The following is a 24,437-nucleotide window of genomic DNA, read 5'->3' as shown; positions in this document are numbered from 1 at the left end:
AGTGGTGAAGAGAAAGATGGGATTTGATAGGTGAAGGGTTTTTGGGGAAGAGGGGTTGAGGTGATTGGTGAATGGGTGAAGAAGAGAGAGAGTGGTGGGGTAGGTGGGGATCCTGTGGGGTCCACAGATCCTGAGGTGTCAAGGAAAAGTCATCCCTGCACCAAATGGCATTCAAAAATGCGTTTTGAGCCAATTCTGGCGTTAAACGCCTAGCTGGTGCCCATTTCTGGCGTTTAACGCCAAGTGCTTGCCCTTTTCTGGCATTTAACGCCAGTCTGGTGCCCCTTTCTGGCGTTAAACGCCCAGAATGGTGCCAGACTGGGCGTTAAACGCCCATCTGCTAGCCTTACTGGCGTTTAAACGCCAGCAGGATCCTCCTCCAGGGTGTGCTGTTTTTCTTTCTGTTTTTCATTCTGTTTTTGCTTTTTCAATTGATTTTGTGACGTCTCATGATCATCAACCTACAGAAAACATAAAATAACAAAGGAAAAATAGATAAAATATAACATTGGGTTGCCTCCCAACAAGCGCTTCTTTAATGTCAGTAGCTTGACAGCGGGCTTCTCATGGAGCCTCAGAGATGCTCAGAGCAATGTTGGAACCTCCCAACACCAAACTTAGAGTTTGAATGTGGGGGTTCAACACCAAACTTAGAAGTTGGTTGTGGCTTCCCAACACCAAACTTAGAGTTTGACTGTGGGGGCTCTGTTTGACTCTGTTTTGAGAGAAGCTCTTCATGCTTCCTCTCCATGGTGACAGAGGGATATCCTTGAGCCTTAAACACAAGGGATTCTTCATTCACTTGAATGATTAATTCTCCTCTATCAACATCAATCACAGCCTTTGCTGTGGCTAGGAAGGGTCTGCCAAGGATGATGGATTCATCCATGCACTTCCCAGTCTCAAGGACTATGAAATCAGCAGGGATGTAATGGTCTTCAACTTTTACCGGAACATCCTCTACAAGTCCATGAGCTTGTTTTCTTGAATTGTCTGCCATCTCTAGTGAGATTTTTGCAGCTTGCACCTCAAAGATCCCTAGCTTTTCCATTACAGAGAGAGGCATGAGGTTTACACTTGATCCTAGGTCACACAAGGCCTTCTTTAAGGTCATGGTGCCTATGGTACAAGGTATTGAAAAATTCCCAGGATCCTGTCTCTTTTGAGGTAATTTCTGCCTAGACAAGTCATCCAGTTCTTTGGTGAGCAAAGAGGGTTCATTCTCCTAAGTCTCATTTCCAAATAACTTGTCATTTAGCTTCATGATTGCTCCAAGGTATTTAGCAACTTGCTCTTCAGTGACATACTCATCCTCTTCAAAGGAAGAATACTCATCAGAGCTCATGAATGGCAGAAGTAAATTCAATGGAATCTCTATGGTCTCATTTTGAGCCTCAGATTCCCATGGTTCCTCATTGGGGAACTCATTGGAGGCCAGTGGACGTCCATTGAGGTCTTCCACAGTGGCGTTCACTGCCTCTCTCTCCTCTCCAAATTCGGCCATGTTGATGGCTTTGCACTCTCCTTTTGGATTTTCTTCTGTATTGCTTGGAAGAGTACTAGGAGGGAGTTCAGTAATTTTCTTGCTCAGCTGTCCCACTTGTGCCTCCAAATTTCTAATGGAGGACCTTGTTTCAGTCATGAAACTTTGAGTGGTTTTGATTAGATCAGAGACCATGGTTGCTAAGTCAGAGGTGTTCTGCTTAGAACTCTCTGTCTGTTGCTGAGAAGATGATGGAAAAGGCTTGCTATTGCTAAACCTGTTTCTTCCACCATTACTATTGTTGAAACCTTGTTGCGGTCTCTGTTGATCTTTCCATGAGAGATTTGGATGATTTCTTCATGAAGGGTTATAGGTGTTTCCATAGGGTTCTCCCATGTAATTCACCTCTTCCATTGAAGGGTTCTCAGGATCATAAGCTTCTTCTTCAGATGAAGCTTCCTTAGTACTGCTTGGTGCATTTTGCATTCCAGATAGACTTTGAGAAATCATGTTGACTTGCTGAGTCAATATCTTGTTCTGAGCCAATATGGCATTCAGAGTGTCAATCTCAAGAACTCCTTTCTTCTTATTAGTCCCATTGTTTGCAGGATTTCTTTCAGAAGTGTACATGAATTGGTTATTTGCAACCATTTCAATTAGTTCTTGAGCTTCTGTAGGCGTCTTCTTCAGATGAAGAGATCCTCCAGCAGAGCTATCCAAAGACATCTTGGACAGTTCAGACAGACCATCATAGAAAATACCTATGATGCTCCATTCAGAAAGCATATCAGATGGACACTTTCTGATTAATTGTTTGTATCTTTCCCAAGCTTCATAGAGGGATTCTCCTTCCTTCTGTCTGAAGGTTTGGACTTCCACTCTAAGCTTACTCAATTTTTGAGGTGGAAAGAACTTTGCCAAGAAGGCATTGACTAGCTTTTCCCAAGAGTTCAGGCTTTCTTTAGGTTGAGAATCCAACCATGTTCTAGCTCTGTCTCTCACAGCAAAAGGGAATAGCATAAGTCTGTAGACCTCAGGGTCAACCCCATTAGTCTTGACAGTGTCACAGATTTGCAAGAATTCAGCAAAGAACTGATGAGGATCTTCCAATGGAAGTCCATGGAACTTGCAATTCTGTTGCATTAGAGAAACTAATTGAGGCTTAAGCTCAAAGTTGTTTGCTCCAATGGCAGGGATAGAGATGCTTCTCCCATAGAAGTCGGGAGTAGGTGCAGTAAAGTCACCCAGCACCTTCCTTGCATTGTTGGCATTGTTGTTGTTTTCGGCTGCCATGGGTTCTTCTTCTTTGAAGATTTCTGTTAGGTCCTCTACAGAGAGTTGTGCCTTGGCTTCTCTTAGCTTTCTCTTCAAGGTCCTTTCAGGTTCAGGATCAGCCTCAACAAGAATGCTTTTGTCTTTGCTCTTGCTCATATGAAAGAGAAGAGAACAAGAAAATATGGAATCCTCTACGTCACAGTATAGAGATTCCTTGAGGTGTCAGAGGAAAAGAAAAATAGAGGGCAGAGGTAGAAAATTCGAACTTATCAAAGGAGATGGAGTTCGAATTGTTCATTGAGGAATAGTGTTAGTCCATAAATAGAAAGATGTGAGAAGGGGGGAAGAAATTTTCGAAAATTAAGTAAAAAATTTTGAAAACATTTTGAAAAACACTAATTGATTTTCGAAAACCAAGAGTGGAAAAGAAATCAAGTGATTTTTGAAAAAGATTTTGAAATTAGAAATAAAAAAGATTTGATTGAAAACTATTTTGAAAAAGATGTGGTTAAGAAGATATGATTGGTTTTTAAAAAAAATGTGATTGAGAAAAGATGATTTGAAAAACAATTTAAAAAGATTTGATTTTAAAAAAATTAATGACTTGGCTAACAAGAAAAGATATGATTCAAACATTAAACCTTTCTCAACAGAAAAGGCAACATACTTGAATTGTTGAATCAAATCACTAATTGTTAGCAAGTATTTTTGAAAATGGAAAGAAATTGATTTTGAAAAAGATTTGATTGAAAAGATATGATTTGAAAAAGATTTGATTTTGAAAAACTTTGAAAACTTGAAAAAAAAATTGATTTGAAAACAAAATCTTCCCTCTTGTGCCATCCTGGCGTTAAACGCCCAGAATGGTGCACATTCTGGCGTTTAACGCCCAAACTACTACCCTTTTGGGCGTTAAACGCCCAGCCAGGCACCCTGGCTGGCGTTTAAACGCCAGTCTGTCTTCTTCACTGGGCGTTTTGAACGCCCAGCTTTTTCTGTGTAATTCCTCTGCTGTATGTTCTGAATCTTCAATCCTCTGTATTATTGACTTGAAAAGACACAAATTAAAAATATTTTTGGATTTTTAATAATAAGGAATAATCAAAATGCAATCAAATAACAATGCATGCAAGACACCAAACTTAACAGTTTGTATACTACTGACACTAACAAAATGAGAATGCATATGAGATACATAAACACTCAAGTCAAGAGAATTTAAAAATCAGAGCAATTAAACCATCAAGAACAACTTGAAGATTAATGAAGACACATGCATGAATGCATGAAGAACAGAAACATGCAATTGACACCAAACTTAACATGAGAATAGAGTCTCAACACGAAAAAATATTTTTGGTTTTTTTTTATTTTGTAAAATTTTTTTGTGCTTTTTCGAAAATTAAGAAAAAAAAAGTATCAAAATTCTTAATGAGAATTCCAGGAATCATGCAATGTTTAGTCTAAGACTCCGGTCCAGGAATTAGACATGGCTTCACAGCCAGCCAAGCTTTCAAAGAAAGCTTCGGTCCAAAACACTAGACATGGCCAATGGCCAGCCAAGCCTTAGCAGATCACTGCTCCAACAGCAAGATTGATAGAAATCAACATGCTCTTGTGATGATAAGTTGAAACCTCGGTCCAATGAAATTAGACATGGCTTCACAGCCAGCCAGACATCAACAAATCATCATGAAACTCTAGAATTCATCTTCAAGAATTCCGAAAAAAATACCTAATCTAAGCAACAAGATGAACCTTCAGTTGTCCAAACTCAACAATCCCCGGCAACGGCGCCAAAAACTTGGTGCGTGAAATTGTGATCAATACTTTTCACAACTCAAATAATCCCCAGTAATGAATCCAAAAACTTGGTGTTCAATACCATGGCATAAACACAACTTCGCACAACTAACCAGCAAGTGTACTGGGTCGTCCAAGTAATAAACCTTACGCGAGTAAGGGTCGATCCCACAGAGATTGTTGGTATGAAGCAAGCTATGGTCACCTTGTAAATCTTAGTCAGGCAAACTCAAATGGATATGGGTGATATACGAATAAAACATAAAGATAAAGATAGAGATACTTATGTAATTCATTGGTGGGAATTTCAGATAAGCGCATGAAGATGCTGTGTCCCTTCCGTCTCTCTGCTTTCCTACTGTCTTCATCCAATCCTTCTTACTCCTTTCCATGGCAAGCTTATGCAAGGGTTTCACCGTTGTCAGTGGCTACCTCCCATCCTCTCAGTGGAAATGTTCAACGCACCCTGTCACGGCACGGCTATCCATCTGTCAGTTCTCAATCAGGCCGGAATAGAATCCAGTGATTCTTTTGCGTCTGTCACTAACGCCCCGCCTTCAGGAGTTTGAAGCACGTCACAGTCATTCAATCATTGAATCCTACTCAGAATACCACAGACAAGGTTAAACCTTCCGAATTCTCTTGAATGCCGCCATCAGTTCTAGCCTATACCACGAAGACTCTGATCTCACGGAATGGCTGGCTTGGTTGTCAGGCGAGCGCTCGATTGTCAGGCGATCAACCATGCATCGTGTATCAGGAATCTAAGAGATATTCACCCAATCTAAGGTAGAACGGAGGTGGTTGTCAATCACACGTTCATAGGTGAGAATGATGATGAGTGTCACGGATCATCACATTCATCAAGTTGAAGAACAAGTGATATCTTAGAACAAGAACAAGCGGAATTGAATAGAAGAATAATAGTAATTGCATTAATACTCGAGGTACAGCAGAGCTCCACACCTTAATCTATGGTGTGTAGAAACTCCACCGTTGAAAATACATAAGAACAAGGTCTAGGCATGGCCGTGAGGCCAGCCTCCCAATGATCAAAAGATCTAAAGAAAAAGATTCCAAAGATCAGAAGATCCTTAATACAATAGTAAAAGGTCCTATATATAGAGAACTAGTAGCCTAGGGTTTACAGAGATGAGCAAATGACATAAAAATCTACTTCCGGGCCCACTTGGTGTGTGCTTGGGCTGAGCATTGAAGCATTTTCGTGTAGAGACTCTTCTTGGAGTTAAACGCTAGCTTTGGTGCCAGTTTGGGCGTTTAACTCCCATTCTTGTGCCAATTCCGGCGTTTAACGCTGGGAATTCTGAGGGTGACTTTGAACGCCGGTTTGGGCCATCAAATCTTGGGCAAAGTATGGACTATCATATATTGCTGGAAAGCCCAGGATGTCTACTTTCCAACGCCGTTGAGAGCGCGCCAATTGGGCTTCTGTAGCTCCAGAAAATCCACTTTGAGTGCAGGGAGGTCAGAATCCAACAGCATCTGCAGTCCTTTTTAGTCTCTGAATCAGATTTTTGCTCAGGTCCCTCAATTTCAGCCAAAAAATACCTGAAATCACAGAAAAACACACAAACTCATAGTAAAGTCCAAAAAAGTGAATTTTAACTAAAAACTAATAAAAATATACTAAAAACTAACTAGATCATATTAAAAACATAGTAAAAACAATGCCAAAAAGCGTACAAATTATCCGCTCATCACAACACCAAACTTAAATTGTTGCTTGTCCTCAAGCAACTGAAAATCAAATAAGATAAAAAGAAGAGAATATGCAATGAATTCCAAAAACATCTATGAAGATCAGTATCAATTAGATGAGCGGGGCTTTTAGCTTTTGCCTCTGAATAGTTTTGGCATCTCACTCTATCCTTTGAAATTCAGAATGATTGGCTTCTTTAGGAACTCAGAATCCAGATAGTGTCATTGATTCTCCTAGTTAAGTATGATGATTCTTGAACATAGCTACTTAGTGAGTCTTGGCCGTGGCCCAAAGCACTCTGTCTTCCAGTATTACCACCGGATACATACATGCCACAGACACATAATTGGGTGAACCTTTTCAGATTGTGACTCAGCTTTGCTAGAGTCCCCAATTAGAGGTGTCCAGGGTTCTTAAGCACACTCTTTTTGCCTTGGATCACAACTTTATTTCTTTCTTTTTCTCTTTCTTTTTCTCTTTTTTTTTCGAAATTTTTTTTTGTATTCACTGCTTTTTCTTGCTTCAAGAATCATTTTTATGATTTTTCAGATCCTCAGTAACATGTCTCCTTTTTCATCATTCTTTCAAGAGCCAAGATTCATGAACCAAAAATTCAAAAGACATATGCACTGTTTAAGCATACATTCAAAAAACAAAAGTATTGCCACCACATCAAAATAATTAAACTGTTATAAAATTCAAAATTCATGCAATTCTTCTCTTTTTCAATTAAGAACGTTTTTTTTTTATTCAAGAAAGGTGATGGATTCATAGGACATTCATAACTTTAAGGCATAGACACTAAGGCACTAATGATCACAAGACACAAACATAGATAAACATAAGCACTAAAATTCGAAAAACAGAAAAATAAAGAACAAGAAAATTAAAGAACGGGTCCACCTTAGTGATGGTGGCTTGTTCTTCCTCTTGAAGATCCTATGGAGTGCTTGAGCTCCTCAATGTCTCTTCCTTGTCTTTGTTGCTCCTCTCTCATGATTCTTTGATCTTCTCTAATTTCATGGAGGAGGACAGAGTGTTTTTGGTGCTCCACCCTTAGTTGTCCCATGTTGGAACTCAATTCTCCTAGGGAGGTGTTTAGTTGCTCCCAATAGTTTTGTGGAGGAAAGTGCATCCCTTGAGGAATCTCAGGGATCTCATGATGAGTGGGGTCTCTTGTGTGCTCCATCTTCTTCTTAGTGATGGGCTTGTCCTCATCAATGGGAATGTCTCCCTCTATGTCAACTCCAACTGAATAACAGAGGTGACAAATGAGGTGAGGAAAGGCTAACCTTGCCAAGGTAGAGGACTTGTCCGCCACCTTATAAAGTTCTTGGGATATAACCTCATGAACTTCTATTTCTTCTCCAATCATGATGCTATGAATCATGATAGCCCGGTCTATAGTAACTTCGGACCGGTTGCTAGTGGGAATGATTGAGCGTTGGATAAACTCCAACCATCCTCTAGCCACGGGTTTGAGGTCATGCCTTCTCAATTGAACCGGCTTTCCTCTTGAATCTCTCTTCCATTGGGCGCCCTCTTCACAAATGACTGTGAGGACTTGGTCCAACCTTTGATCAAAGTTGACCCTTCTAGTGTAAGGATGTTCATCTCCTTGCATCATGGGCAAGTTGTATGCCAACCTTACATTTTCCGGACTAAAATCCAAGTATTTCCCCCGAACCATAGTAAGCCAATTCTTTGGATCCGGGTTCACACTTTGATCATGGTTCTTGGTGATCCATGCATTGGCATAGAACTCTTGAACCATTAAGATTCCGACTTGTTGAATGGGGTTGGTAAGAACTTCCCAACCTCTTCTTCGAATCTCATGTCGGATCTCCGGATATTCACTCTTTTTGAGTTTGAAAGGGACCTCGGGGATCACCTTCTTCAAGGCCACAACTTCATAGAAGTGGTCTTGATGCACCCTTGAGATGAACCTCTCCATCTCCCATGACTCGGAGGTGGAAGCTTTTGCCTTCCCTTTCCTCTTTCTAGAGGTTTCTCCGGCCTTGGATGCCATAAATGGTTATGGAAAAACTAAAAGCAATGCTTTTACCACACCAAACTTAAAAGGTTTGCTCGTCCTCGAGCAAAAGAAGAAAGAAGAGAGTAGAAGAAGAAGAAATAGAGGAGAAGGGAATGGCTTTGTGTTCGGCCAAAGGGGGGAGAAGTAGTGTTTAGGTTGTGGGAAAATGAAGGAGTGAAGAAGGGTTTATATAGGAGGGGGGAGGGTATGGTTCGGTCATGTATGGGTGGGTTTGGGAGGGAAAGTGGTTTGAATTTGAATGGTGGGGTTTTATGAAGGATGGATGTGAGTGGTGAAGAGAAAGATGGGATTTGATAGGTGAAGGGTTTTTGGGGAAGAGGGGTTGAGGTGATTGGTGAATGGGTGAAGAAGAGAGAGAGTGGTGGGGTAGGTGGGGATCCTGTGGGGTCCACAGATCCTGAGGTGTCAAGGAAAAGTCATCCCTGCACCAAATGGCATTCAAAAATGCGTTTTGAGCCAATTCTGGCGTTAAACGCCTAGCTGGTGCCCATTTCTGGCGTTTAACGCCAAGTGCTTGCCCTTTTCTGGCGTTTAACGCCAGTCTGGTGCCCCTTTCTGGCGTTAAACGCCCAGAATGGTGCCAGACTGGGCGTTAAACGCCCATCTGCTAGCCTTACTGGCGTTTAAACGCCAGCAGGATCCTCCTCCAGGGTGTGCTGTTTTTCTTTCTGTTTTTCATTCTGTTTTTGCTTTTTCAATTGATTTTGTGACTTCTCATGATCATCAACCTACAGAAAACATAAAATAACAAAGGAAAAATAGATAAAATATAACATTGGGTTGCCTCCCAACAAGCGCTTCTTTAATGTCAGTAGCTTGACAGCGGGCTTCTCATGGAGCCTCAGAGATGCTCAGAGCAATGTTGGAACCTCCCAACACCAAACTTAGAGTTTGAATGTGGGGGTTCAACACCAAACTTAGAAGTTGGTTGTGGCTTCCCAACACCAAACTTAGAGTTTGACTGTGGGGGCTCTGTTTGACTCTGTTTTGAGAGAAGCTCTTCATGCTTCCTCTCCATGGTGACAGAGGGATATCCTTGAGCCTTAAACACAAGGGATTCTTCATTCACTTGAATGATTAATTCTCCTCTATCAACATCAATCACAGCCTTTGCTGTGGCTAGGAAGGGTCTGCCAAGGATGATGGATTCATCCATGCACTTCCCAGTCTCAAGGACTATGAAATCAGCAGGGATGTAATGGTCTTCAACTTTTACCGGAACATCCTCTACAAGTCCATGAGCTTGTTTTCTTGAATTGTCTGCCATCTCTAGTGAGATTTTTGCAGCTTGCACCTCAAAGATCCCTAGCTTTTCCATTACAGAGAGAGGCATGAGGTTTACACTTGATCCTAGGTCACACAAGGCCTTCTTTAAGGTCATGGTGCCTATGGTACAAGGTATTGAAAAATTCCCAGGATCCTGTCTCTTTTGAGGTAATTTCTGCCTAGACAAGTCATCCAGTTCTTTGGTGAGCAAAGAGGGTTCATTCTCCCAAGTCTCATTTCCAAATAACTTGTCATTTAGCTTCATGATTGCTCCAAGGTATTTAGCAACTTGCTCTTCAGTGACATACTCATCCTCTTCAAAGGAAGAATACTCATCAGAGCTCATGAATGGCAGAAGTAAATTCAATGGAATCTCTATGGTCTCATTTTGAGCCTCAGATTCCCATGGTTCCTCATTGGGGAACTCATTGGAGGCCAGTGGACGTCCATTGAGGTCTTCCACAGTGGCGTTCACTGCCTCTCTCTCCTCTCCAAATTCGGCCATGTTGATGGCTTTGCACTCTCCTTTTGGATTTTCTTCTGTATTGCTTAGAAGAGTACTAGGAGGGAGTTCAGTAATTTTCTTGCTCAGCTGTCCCACTTGTGCCTCCAAATTTCTAATGGAGGACCTTGTTTCAGTCATGAAACTTTGAGTGGTTTTGATTAGATCAGAGACCATGGTTGCTAAGTCAGAGGTGTTCTGCTTAGAACTCTCTGTCTGTTGCTGAGAAGATGATGGAAAAGGCTTGCTATTGCTAAACCTGTTTCTTCCACCATTACTATTGTTGAAACCTTGTTGCGGTCTCTGTTGATCTTTCCATGAGAGATTTGGATGATTTCTTCATGAAGGGTTATAGGTGTTTCCATAGGGTTCTCCCATGTAATTCACCTCTTCCATTGAAGGGTTCTCAGGGTCATAAGCTTCTTCTTCAGATGAAGCTTCCTTAGTACTGCTTGGTGCATTTTGCATTCCAGATAGACTTTGAGAAATCATGTTGACTTGCTGAGTCAATATCTTGTTCTGAGCCAATATGGCATTCAGAGTGTCAATCTCAAGAACTCCTTTCTTCTTATTAGTCCCATTGTTTGCAGGATTTCTTTCAGAAGTGTACATGAATTGGTTATTTGCAACCATTTCAATTAGTTCTTGAGCTTCTGTAGGCGTCTTCTTCAGATGAAGAGATCCTCCAGCAGAGCTATCCAAAGACATCTTGGATAGTTCAGACAGACCATCATAGAAAATACCTATGATGCTCCATTCAGAAAGCATATCAGATGGACACTTTCTGATTAATTGTTTGTATCTTTCCCAAGCTTCATAGAGGGATTCTCCTTCCTTCTGTCTGAAGGTTTGGACTTCCACTCTAAGCTTACTCAATTTTTGAGGTGGAAAGAACTTTGCCAAGAAGGCATTGACTAGCTTTTCCCAAGAGTTCAGGCTTTCTTTAGGTTGAGAATCCAACCATGTTCTAGCTCTGTCTCTCACAGCAAAAGGGAATAGCATAAGTCTGTAGACCTCAGGGTCAACCCCATTAGTCTTGACAGTGTCACAGATTTGCAAGAATTCAGCAAAGAACTGATGAGGATCTTCCAATGGAAGTCCATGGAACTTGCAATTCTGTTGCATTAGAGAAACTAATTGAGGCTTAAGCTCAAAGTTGTTTGCTCCAATGGCAGGGATAGAGATGCTTCTCCCATAGAAGTCGGGAGTAGGTGCAGTAAAGTCACCCAGCACCTTCCTTGCATTGTTGGCATTGTTGTTGTTTTCGGCTGCCATGGGTTCTTCTTCTTTGAAGATTTCTGTTAGGTCCTCTACAGAGAGTTGTGCCTTGGCTTCTCTTAGCTTTCTCTTCAAGGTCCTTTCAGGTTCAGGATCAGCCTCAACAAGAATGCTTTTGTCTTTGCTCTTGCTCATATGAAAGAGAAGAGAACAAGAAAATATGGAATCCTCTACGTCACAGTATAGAGATTCCTTGAGGTGTCAGAGGAAAAGAAAAATAGAGGGCAGAGGTAGAAAATTCGAACTTATCAAAGGAGATGGAGTTCGAATTGTTCATTGAGGAATAGTGTTAGTCCATAAATAGAAAGATGTGAGAAGGGGGGAAGAAATTTTCGAAAATTAAGTAAAAAATTTTGAAAACATTTTGAAAAACACTAATTGATTTTCGAAAACCAAGAGTGGAAAAGAAATCAAGTGATTTTTGAAAAAGATTTTGAAATTAGAAATAAAAAAGATTTGATTGAAAACTATTTTGAAAAAGATGTGGTTAAGAAGATATGATTGGTTTTTAAAAAAAATGTGATTGAGAAAAGATGATTTGAAAAACAATTTAAAAAGATTTGATTTTAAAAAAATTAATGACTTGGCTAACAAGAAAAGATATGATTCAAACATTAAACCTTTCTCAACAAAAAAGGCAACATACTTGAATTGTTGAATCAAATCACTAATTGTTAGCAAGTATTTTTGAAAATGGAAAGAAATTGATTTTGAAAAAGATTTGATTGAAAAGATATGATTTGAAAAAGATTTGATTTTGAAAAACTTTGAAAACTTGAAAAAAAAATTGATTTGAAAACAAAATCTTCCCTCTTGTGCCATCCTGGCGTTAAACGCCCAGAATGGTGCACATTCTGGCGTTTAACGCCCAAACTACTACCCTTTTGGGCGTTAAACGCCCAGCCAGGCACCCTGGCTGGCGTTTAAACGCCAGTCTGTCTTCTTCACTGGGCGTTTTGAACGCCCAGCTTTTTCTGTGTAATTCCTCTGCTGTATGTTCTGAATCTTCAATCCTCTGTATTATTGACTTGAAAAGACACAAATTAAAAATATTTTTGGATTTTTAATAATAAGGAATAATCAAAATGCAATCAAATAACAATGCATGCAAGACACCAAACTTAACAGTTTGTATACTACTGACACTAACAAAATGAGAATGCATATGAGATACATAAACACTCAAGTCAAGAGAATTTAAAAATCAGAGCAATTAAACCATCAAGAACAACTTGAAGATTAATGAAGACACATGCATGAATGCATGAAGAACAGAAACATGCAATTGACACCAAACTTAACATGAGAATAGAGTCTCAACAGGAAAAAATATTTTTGGTTTTTTTTTTTATTTTGTAAAATTTTTTTGTGCTTTTTCGAAAATTAAGAAAAAAAAAGTATCAAAATTCTTAATGAGAATTCCAGGAATCATGCAATGTTTAGTCTAAGACTCCGGTCCAGAAATTAGACATGGCTTCACAGCCAGCCAAGCTTTCAAAGAAAGCTTCGGTCCAAAATACTAGACATGGCCAATGGCCAGCCAAGCCTTAGCAGATCACTGCTCCAACAGCAAGATTGATAGAAATCAACATGCTCTTGTGATGATAAGTTGAAACCTCGGTCCAATGAAATTAGACATGGCTTCACAGCCAGCCAGACATCAACAAATCATCATGAAACTCTAGAATTCATCTTCAAGAATTCCGAAAAAAAATACCTAATCTAAGCAACAAGATGAACCTTCAGTTGTCCAAACTCAACAATCCCCGGCAACGGCGCCAAAAACTTGGTGCGCGAAATTGTGATCAATACTTTTCACAACTCAAATAATCCCCAGTAATGAATCCAAAAACTTGGTGTTCAATACCATGGCATAAACACAACTTCGCACAACTAACCAGCAAGTGTACTGGGTCGTCCAAGTAATAAACCTTACGCGAGTAAGGGTCGATCCCACAGAGATTGTTGGTATGAAGCAAGCTATGGTCACCTTGTAAATCTTAGTCAGGCAAACTCAAATGGATATGGGTGATATACGAATAAAACATAAAGATAAAGATAGAGATACTTATGTAATTCATTGGTGGGAATTTCAGATAAGCGCATGAAGATGCTGTGTCCCTTCCGTCTCTCTGCTTTCCTACTGTCTTCATCCAATCCTTCTTACTCCTTTCCATGGCAAGCTTATGCAAGGGTTTCACCGTTGTCAGTGGCTACCTCCCATCCTCTCAGTGGAAATGTTCAACGCACCCTGTCACGGCACGGCTATCCATCTGTCGGTTCTCAATCAGGCCGGAATAGAATCCAGTGATTCTTTTGCGTCTGTCACTAACGCCCCGCCTTCAGGAGTTTGAAGCACGTCACAGTCATTCAATCATTGAATCCTACTCAGAATACCACAGACAAGGTTAAACCTTCCGGATTCTCTTGAATACCGCCATCAGTTCTAGCCTATACCACGAAGACTCTGATCTCACGGAATGGCTGGCTTGGTTGTCAGGCGAGCGCTCGGTTGTCAGGCGATCAACCATGCATCGTGTATCAGGAATCTAAGAGATATTCACCCAATCTAAGGTAGAACGGAGGTGGTTGTCAATCACACGTTCATAGGTGAGAATGATGATGAGTGTCACGGATCATCACATTCATCAAGTTGAAGAACAAGTGATATCTTAGAACAAGAACAAGCGGAATTGAATAGAAGAACAATAGTAATTGCATTAATACTCGAGGTACAGCAGAGCTCCACACCTTAATCTATGGTGTGTAGAAACTCCACCGTTGAAAATACATAAGAACAAGGTCTAGGCATGGCCGTGAGGCCAGCCTCCCAATGATCAAAAGATCTAAAGAAAAAGATTCCAAAGATCAGAAGATCCTTAATACAATAGTAAAAGGTCCTATATATAGAGAACTAGTAGCCTAGGGTTTACAGAGATGAGCAAATGACATAAAAATCCACTTCCGGGCCCACTTGGTGTGTGCTTGGGCTGAGCATTGAAGCATTTTCGTGTAGAGACTCTTCTTGGAGTTAAACGCTAGCTTTGGTGCCAGTTTGGGCGTTTAACTCCCATTCTTGTGCCAGTTCTGGCGTTTAACGCTTGGAATTCTGAGGGTGACTTTGAACGCCGGTTTGGGCCATCAAATCTTGGGCAAAGTATGGACTATCATATATTGCTGGAAAGCCCAGGATGTCTACTTTCCAACTCCGTTGAGAGCGTGCCAATTGGGCTTCTGTAGCTCCATAAAATTTACTTCGAGTGCAGGAAGGTCAGAATCCAACAACATCTGCAGTCCTTTTTAGTCTCTGAATTAGATTTTTGCTCAGGTCCTTCAATTTCTGCCAGAAAATACCTGAAATCACAGAAAAACACACAAACTCATAGTAAAGTCCAGAAAAGTGAATTTTAACTAAAAACTAATAAAAATATACTAAAAACTAACTAGATCATATTAAAAACATACTAAAAACAATGCCAAAAAGCGTACAAATTATCCGCTCATCAAATACTCACCACAAAACTTAGATAGAATTGTTGAGGATGAGAAGAGCAACCCCTGGATGTAAATGGCTCGTCAATTGGAGTTTTGTAGCAAATGTTATGGACATTTGAAGATGGAGCTAGGATTAGGTTTTCTCCTCTCTTCTCTCTTCTCCAAAGCTGCGCCCCTACCCTCATCCTTTAGGGTAAATGAGCTAAAATGCTCATAACTAATGTTTATATATGTTCGGTCTTGGGCCCACTTGAGCCCGGTTCACTTATTTTTGTTCGTTAGCCCAATTTTGGACCAAAACCTTTAAGATTAGAGCTTTAAATCGCATTTTAAATACTTCTACCTATCCTAATCATAAATCCTAATTTCTTAAACTTATTCACTTATAATTAATTTTCTCAGCTACAGTACCAGATAGATCTCAGCCGGCATTGCCGGTCAAAATTTCAATGCACATTTTTATGCAAAAAACTATGTTTTCCGACTCAGAAAAATTTATTGAATCCAAATATCATATTTAAATTATCAAATTCTGATTGCTAAATTTTCTAACCATATCCGCTCAAATCTAATTTATTATTTAATTAATTACGCTTTGATCGGGTTTTACAACAACAGTGGTAGAATTTTCACTAACTTTCAAAGATTATAAACACCAATTTTCCTAGAATCCAACTCAATCCTTTCTGGGACAAACCCAGCTTCTACCCAAGTTATATTTGACTAGGTTCACTCCCTAGACTTTTAACCACTAAGTGCTCACCCAACTTAGCAAGGAAATCCCCTCAAGATCATGAATATAAAACAGAAAAATGTACAAAGAATATTTGAAATAAACATTTGGATTTTCTCCAAATCTAACTCTCTTTGCCTTTTCTCTCAATGGTTTTTTTCTTAATTTCTCACATTAATGCCTTTTTCCATTAAAAATAAAGAAAGATAAAACTGAGAAAGTTGAATATTCAATAGAGAACCATGAAAGAGAAGAAGGGATAGTTTTGTAAGCTATGGAAACCCAAACTTTGTGCTCTCACACCTTAAATCAATCTCTGACCGTTTACCCCTTTAATAGAGGAGTAAAGCTTCCAAAGCTTGAAACTTGACTTCAACAACTTTGACTTTTTCTTCTCCAAATATCAGTAGTAATAACGGCACAGATGAAAGGTAGAGTAGCAGCAATGATTGAACCTTACATGCATTCATACCTACCATCTTCTCTTTCATCCATTTTCAAATTTCTTGTAAGATCTAAGCCATTCATTTGTGCTTTGCCATGAAGTTTCTTTCTTATCCCTTGATTTGTAGCAGAGCTCCATAATCTTCATTTTACCAATTCGGTACATGCAGAGGGAAGGCTTCTTCAACAATCTTCAATGATGCACAAAGAAGGAAAGATTTCTCTGATGTAGCCTTCGGATTTGATATTTTCTTAGAGCCCTGGCTCATTTGACTTTCTTCTTCTTGCTTGATTTTGGTAACCCACTTATGCGAGATTTAGAATTTCCATAGCTTAACCGGCAAGTACACCAGGTCATCCAAGTAATACCTCAGGTGAGTGAGGACCGATCCCACGAGAATTATCGGATTGAGCAACAATGGTTATCCAATTAGCTTAGTCAAGCGAACAAAAAAGGGGTTTTGATGGTTGGAAGCATGGTGGACGAAATTGTGATCACTTGTTATGTATTTATAAAGGATGTATACTCTGAAGGCATTGTTTATTGTCTTCACAATCTCGTTCAACTAACCAGCAAGTGTACTGGGTCGTCCAAGTAATAACCTTACGTGAGTAAGGGTCGAATCCACAGAGATTGTTGGTATGAAGCAAGCTATGGTCACCTTGCAAATCTCAGTTAGGCAGATTAAAAATGGTTTATGGGTTTTCGAATAATTAATAATAAAAAGAAATAAATAATAAAAGGGATAGAACACTTATGCAGATTCATTGGTAGAGGTATCTTTTAAGTATATACAGCTGCTGCATGGCTCAAGCACGCCTGCTCTCCTACTGCTTCTACTCAATCCTTCTTACTCCTTTCCATGGCAAGCTTTGTATAGGGGTTCAACATCAACTGTGGCTACTTTCATTCCTCACGGGGAAATAACCTGTGCGGCTGTCACTCGCACAGCTAACCAGTCTGGAGGCATCACCCATGGCTGATGGCTACATCCCATCCTCGCAGTGAAAACTATGCAACGCACTCTGTCACAGTACGGCTAATCACCGGTTGGTTCCCGCTCCTACTGGAATAGAATCCCTCTTTTGCGTCTGTCACCAACGCCCAGCAGGTTAAAGTTTGAAGCACGTCACGGTCATTCATGATCGGAATCCTACTCGGAACACCACAGACAAGGTTGGACTTTCCGGACTCCCAGGATCCTACTCGGAACACCACAGACAAGGTTGGACTTTCCGGATCCAGATGAATGCCGCCAACTATCTAACTTATACCACGAAGATTCTGTTGGGGAATCTAAGAGATACGCATTCAAGCTCTGTTGCATGTAGAACGGACATGGTTGTCAATCACGCACGTTCATAATTGAGAATGATAATGAGGGTAATCTGACTCATCACATTCATCATGTTCTTGGGTACGAATGAATATCTTGGAATAAGAATAAGAGAGAATTGAATAAAAGAAGATAGAATTTCATTAATACTTGAGGTACAGCAGAGCTCCACACCCTTAATCTATGGTGTGCAGAAACTCCACCGTTGAAAATACATAGGCAAAGAGTCCAGGCATGGCCGAATGGCCAGCCCTCTCTAACGTGATCACAGGATTCAATTTACAATCCAGGATGTCTAATACAATAGATAAATGTCCTATATATACTAGACTAGCTACTAGGGTTTACATGAGTAAGTAATTGATGCATAAATCCACTTCCGGGGCCCACTTGGTGTATGTTTGGGCTGAGCTTGATCAATCCACGAGCTAAGGCATATCTTGGCGTTGAACTCTGAGTTATGACGTGTTTTGGGCGTTCAACTCCGGATCATGACGTTTTTCTGGCGTTTAACTCCAGACAGCAGCATGAACTTGGCGTTCAACGCCAAGTTACGTCGTCATTCTTCGAATAAAGTATGGACTATTATATATTGCTGGAAAGCTCTGGATGTCTACTTTCCAACGCCGTTGAGAGTGCGCCAATTGGAGTTCTGTAGCTCCAGAAAATCCATTTCGAGTGCAGGGAGATCAGAATCCAACAGCATCAGCAGTCCTTTTGTCAGCCTTCTTCAGAGTTTTGCTCAAATCCCTCAATTTCAGTCAGAATTTACCTGAAATCACAGAAAAACACACAAACTCATAGTAAAATCCAGAAATGTGAATTTAACATAAAAACTAATGAAAACATCCCTAAAAGTGGCTTAAACTTACTAAAAACTATATAAAAACAATGCCAAAAAGCGTATAAATTATCCGCTCATCACAACACCAAACTTAAATTGTTGCTTGTCCCCAAGCAACTGAAAATCAAATAGGATAAAAGAAGAGAATATACTATAAATTCCAGAATATCAATGAATATTAATTTAATTAGATGAGCGGGACTTGTAGCTTTTTGCTTCTGAACAGTTTTGGCATCTCACTTTTTCCTTTGTAGTTTAGAGTGATTGGCTTCTCTAGGAACTTAGAATTTCGGATAGTGTTATTGACTTTCCTAGTTAAGCATGTTGATTCTTGAACACAGCTACTTATGAGTCTTGGCCTTGGCCCTAAGCACTTTGTCTTCCAGTATTACCACCGGATACACAAATGCCACAGACACATAACTGGGTGAACCTTTTCAGATTGTGACTCAGCTTTGCTAGAGTCCCCAATTAGTGGTGTCCAGAGCTCTTAAGCACACTCTTTTGCTTTGGATCACGACTTTAACCACTCAGTCTCAAGCTTTTCACTTGGACCTTCATGACACAAGCACATGGTTAGGGACAGCTTGATTTAGCCGCTTAGGCCTGGATTTTATTTCCTTGGGCCCTCCTATCCATTGATGCTCAAAGCCTTGGATCCTTGCTACCCTTGCCTTTTGGTTTTAAGGGCTATTGGCTTTTTCTGCTTGCTTTTTCTTTTTTTCTTTCTCAATTTTTTGCCATTTTTTTTTCACAAGCTTTTGCTTTTTCACTGCTTTTTCTTGCTTCAAGAATCAATTTCATGATGTTTTTCAGATCATCAATAACATTTCTCTTTATTCATCATTCTTTCAAGAGCCAACAATTTTAACACTCATAAACAACAATATCAAAAGACATATGCACTGTTCATTCATTCATTCAGAAAACAAAAATTATTGCCACCACATCAATATAATTAAATTAAATTCACTAATAATTTCGAAAATTATGTACTTCTTGTTCTTTTGAATTAAAACATTTTTCATTTAAGAGAGGTGAAGGACTAATGGAATTATTCATAATCTTTAAGGCATGGTTACATACTAATGATCATGAAGTAAAGACACAAAACATAGATAAACACAATATTAAAAACGAAAACAGAAAGAAATAAGAGCAAGGAATGAATCCACCTGAGTGAGGTGGCGCCTTCTTGAAGGTCCAATGGTGCTTTTTGAGCTTCTTTATGTCTTTTCCTTGCTTCTGTTGCATGATCCCTAGTGATTTTGGTGTTTTTAACATTATTTGCTCCCAATAGTTGTGTGGAGGACAACTTATCCCCTGAGGTATCTCAGGGATCTCTTGATTTGCAGCCACATGTTATACCACTGAGCTATGACGGCTTATATTTTCCATCTCCCAAGACTCAGAGGTGGAAGCTTTTGTCTTCCCTTTGAGGTTTCTCTGGCTTTAGGTGCCATTACTGGTAATGAAAAAGCAAAAAGCTATGCTTTTACCACACCAAACTTAGAAAATTGCTCGCCCTCGAGCAAGAGAAGAAAGAAAAGATGATGAAGAAGAAGAAGAGATGGAGGGATGGGTGTATTTGGCTATATGGGTGGGTTTGGGTGGGAAAGAGTTTTGAATTTTGAAGGTGAGTGGGGAAGAGTGGATAGAAGTAAGTGGTGAATGAAGGTAAGGTGGGAATATGGTAGGTGGGGATCTTGTGGGGTCCACAGATCCTGGGGTGAAAAGAAATACCATTCCTTCACCATATAGGCATGTAAATTGCCTTCGTGCATCATTCTGGCGTTCAAACGCCCATTGGTGCACGTTCTGGGCGTTAAACGCCCATGTGATGCATGTTTCTGGCGTTGAACGCCAGTTTCATGCTTGTTCCTGGCGTTCAGCGCCAGTTTGTCCTCTCTGTGCACCATCCTGGCGTTTAACGCCAGGTTGTTGCTTGTTTTGGGCGTTCAGCGCCAGAATGGTGCTCTGTTCTGGCGTTAAACGCCGGCCAGATGCACCTTCTGGGCGTTGAACGCCAGCCCGTGCATCCTCCAGGGTGAAAAATTTTTTTCTTCTGTTTTTGACTCTGTTTTTAATTTTTTTAATTTTTTCGTGACTCCTCATGATCATGTACCTAATTAAACACAAAAATAACAAAGAAACAAAATAAAATAAAATTAGATAAATAAAATTGGGTTGCCTCCCAACAAGCGCTTCTTTAATGTCAATAGCTTGACAATGGCTCTCATGGAGCCACAGAGCAATCAAGTCAATGTTGTCTAGTCCCAACACCAAACTTAGAGTTTGGATATGGGGTTTGAATACCAAACTTAGAGTTTGGTTGTGGCTTCACAACACCAAACTTAGAGTCTGACTGTGTGGGCTCTTCTTGACCTTGAACTGAGAGAAGCTCTTCATGCTTACTCTCTTTTGTCACAGAGGGATGGCCATGTGCTTGAAACACAAGGTATTCCCCATTCAATTGAAGGACTAACTCTCCTCTGTTGACATCTATCACAGCTTCTGCTGTGGCAAGGAAAGGTCTTCCTAGGATGATGCATTCATCATCTTCCTTCTTAGTATCTAGGATTATGAAATCAGCAGGGATGTAAAGGCCTTCAACCTTCACTAGCACGTCCTCTACCATTCCATAAGCTTGTCTCATTGACTTGTCTGCCAATTGTAATGAGAACAATGCAGGTTGTACCTCAATGATCCCCAGCTTCTCCATTACAGAGAGTGGCATAAGGTTTATCCCTGACCCTAAGATCACATAGAGCTTTCTCAAAGCTCATGGTGCCAATGGTGCAAGGTATTAAGAACTTGCCAGGATCTTGTTTCTTTTGAGGTAGAGTTTCCTGAATCCAAGTATCTAAGTCACTAATGAGCAAGGGAGGTTCACTTTCCCAAGTCTCATTACCAAATAGCTTGGCATTCAGCTTCATGATAGCTCCTAGATATTGAGCAACTTGCTCACCAGTCACATCTTCATCCTCTTCAGAGGATGAATATTCTTCAGAGCTCATGAATGGCAGAAGGAGATTTAATGGAATCTCTATGGTCTCCGTATGAGCCTCAGATTCCTCAGGATCCTTAATAGGAAACTCCTTCTTGCTTGAAGGACATCCCAGGAGGTCTTCCTCACTAGGATTTTCGTCCTCCTCCTCCCCTATGCATTCGGCCACTTTGATTAAATCAATGGCCTTGCACTCTCCTTTTGGATTCTCTTCTGTATGGCTTGAGAGAATACTGGGAGGAGTTTTAATAACTTTCTTACTCAGCTGGCCCACTTGTGCCTCCAAATTTCTAATGGAAGATCTGGTTTCATTCATGAAACTGAAAGTGGCCTTTGACAGATTAGAGACTATATTAGCTAAATTAGAATTATTTTGTTCAGAGTTCTCTGTCTGTTGCTGAGAAGATGATGGATATGGCTTACTATTATTCAGCCTATTGCGTCCACCATTGTTAAAACCTTGTTGAGGTTTTTGTTGATCCTTCCAGGAGAAATTTAGATGATTTCTCCATGATGGGTTATAGGTATTTCCATATGGTTCACCCAGATAATTAACCTCTGCCATGGCAGGGTTCTCAGGATCATAAGCTTCTTCAGAAGCTACCTCTCTAGTACTGTTGGATGCATGTTGCAATCCATTCAGATTTTGAGAGATCATGTTGACCTGTTGAGTCAACACTTTGTTCTGAGCCAGTATGGCATTCAGAGCATCAATTTCAAGAACTCCCTTCTTCTGAGGGACCCCATTATTCACGGAATTCCTCTCAGAGGTATACATGAACTGGTTGTTTGCAACCATGTCAATGAGTTCTTGAGCCTCTTCAGGCGTTTTCTTCAGGTGAATAGATCCACCTGCAGAATGGTCCAGTGACATTTTCGAAAATTCAGAGAGACCATAATAGAATATATCTAATAGGGTCCATTCTGAAAACATGTCAGATGGACATCTCTTGGTCAGCTGCTTGTATCTTTCCCAAGCTTCATAGAGGGATTCACCATCTTTTTGCTTGAAGGTTTGAACATCCACTCTTAGCTTGCTCAGCTTTTGAGGAGGAAAGAATTTATCCAAGAAGGCAGTGACCAGCTTATCCCAGGAGTCCAGGCTATCCTTAGGTTGTGAATCCAACCATATTCTAGCTCTGTCTCTTACAGCAAAAGGGAAAAGCATGAGTCTGTAGACTTCAGGATTAACTCCATTCGTCTTTACAGTATCACAGACTTGCAAGAATTCAGTTAAAAACTGATAAGGATCTTCAGATGGAAGTCCATAAAACTTGCAGTTTTGTTGCATTAAAGCAACTAGTTGAGGCTTAAGCTCAAAGTTATTGGCTCCAATGGCAGGAATGGAGATGCTTCTTCCATCAAACTTGGATGTTGGCTTTGTGAAATCACCAAGCATTCTCCTTGCATTATTACTATTATTTTCGGCCATCTCCTTCTCTTGTTCGAAAATTTCTGAAAGGTTATTTCTGGATTGTTGTAATTTAGCTTCTCTTAATTTTCTCTTCAGAGTCCTTTCAGGTTCTGGATCAGCTTCAACAAGAGTGCCTTTGTCCTTGTTCCTGCTCATAAGAAAGAGAAGAAAACAAGAAAAGAAAAAGGAATCCTCTATGTCACAGTATAGAGATTCCTTTATGTTAGTAGAAGAAGAAAGGGGTAGAAGAATGAAGAAGGATGAAGAAGAATTCGGATTTGGATGAAGTGAGGTGAAGAGAAGTGTTAGTAATTAAATAATTAAATGGAAGAAGATAAGAGAAGGAAATTTTCGAAAATAATTTTGAAAAAGAAGTTAGTAATTTCGAAAATTAAAGATAAGGTGAGATTAAAATTAAAATTTAAAACAAAAAGAATTTTTGAAAAGGAGAGGGAGAATTTTTCGAAAATTAGAGAGGAAAGAGTAGTTAGGTGGTTTTGAAAAAGATAAGAAACAGGCAAAAAGTTAGTTAGTTGATTGAAAAAGATTTTGAAATCAAATTTTGAAACAGATAAGAAGATAAGAAGTTAGATAAGATATTTTGAAATCAAATTTTGAAAAAGATAAGATAAAAGATAAAAAAAAAATATATTTGAAAAAGATATTTTGAAAAAGATTTAATTTTAAAATTGACTTAACTAACAAGAAACTACAAGATAAGATTCTAGAACTTAAAGATTGAACCTTTCTTAACAAGAAAGTAACAAACTTCAAATTTTTGAACCAATCACATTAATTGTTAGCTAATTTTTCGAAAATTGGATAAAAAGATAAGAAAACGATTTTTGAAAAGAAAATTACCTAATCTGAGCAACAAGATGAACCGTCAGTTGTCCATACTCGAACAATCCCCGGCAACGGCGCCAAAAACTTGGTGGACGAAATTGTGATCACTTGTTATGTATTTATAAAGGATGTATACTCTGAAGGCATTGTTTATTGTCTTCACAATCTCGTTCAACTAACCAGCAAGTGTACTGGGTCGTCCAAGTAATAACCTTACGTGAGTAAGGGTCGAATCCACAGAGATTGTTGGTATGAAGCAAGCTATGGTCACCTTGCAAATCTCAGTTAGGCAGATTAAAAATGGTTTATGGGTTTTCGAATAATTAATAATAAAAAGAAATAAATAATAAAAGGGATAGAACACTTATGCAGATTCATTGGTAGAGGTATCTTTTAAGTATATACAGCTGCTGCATGGCTCAAGCACGCCTGCTCTCCTACTGCTTCTACTCAATCCTTCTTACTCCTTTCCATGGCAAGCTTTGTATAGGGGTTCACCATCAACTGTGGCTACTTTCATTCCTCACGGGGAAATAACCTGTGCGGCTGTCACTCGCACAGCTAACCAGTCTGGAGGCATCACCCATGGCTGATGGCTACATCCCATCCTCGCAGTGAAAACTATGCAACGCACTCTGTCACAGTACGGCTAATCACCGGTTGGTTCCCGCTCCTACTGGAATAGAATCCCTCTTTTGCGTCTGTCACCAACGCCCAGCAGGTTAAAGTTTGAAGCACGTCACGGTCATTCATGATCGGAATCCTACTCGGAACACCACAGACAAGGTTGGACTTTCCGGACTCCCAGGATCCTACTCGGAACACCACAGACAAGGTTGGACTTTCCGGATCCAGATGAATGCCGCCAACTATCTAACTTATACCACGAAGATTCTGTTGGGGAATCTAAGAGATACGCATTCAAGCTCTGTTG

The 24,437-nt window shown here is 39.9% G+C and overlaps 2 non-coding genes across 2 annotated transcripts; both read left to right on the top strand.

Annotated features, from left to right (window-relative positions):
* The first annotated feature begins 2,263 nt into the window (after positions 1-2,263).
* Positions 2,264-2,371, top strand: LOC112798553 (small nucleolar RNA R71). Its single transcript, XR_003200161.1, has one exon. It is a non-coding gene; the product is annotated as a small nucleolar RNA R71 (small nucleolar RNA).
* Positions 2,372-10,867: 8,496 nt separating this feature from the next.
* On the top strand, positions 10,868-10,975 carry LOC112798552 (small nucleolar RNA R71). Its single transcript, XR_003200160.1, has one exon. It is a non-coding gene; the product is annotated as a small nucleolar RNA R71 (small nucleolar RNA).
* Positions 10,976-24,437: the final 13,462 nt, after the last annotated feature.

This window comes from Arachis hypogaea, chromosome 4 (assembly GCF_003086295.3).
Source record: "Arachis hypogaea cultivar Tifrunner chromosome 4, arahy.Tifrunner.gnm2.J5K5, whole genome shotgun sequence".
NCBI classification, from domain to species: domain Eukaryota; kingdom Viridiplantae; phylum Streptophyta; class Magnoliopsida; order Fabales; family Fabaceae; genus Arachis; species Arachis hypogaea.
Note: the sequence above shows the minus strand (reverse complement) of the source record. Positions and strands in the feature narration are given on the sequence as shown.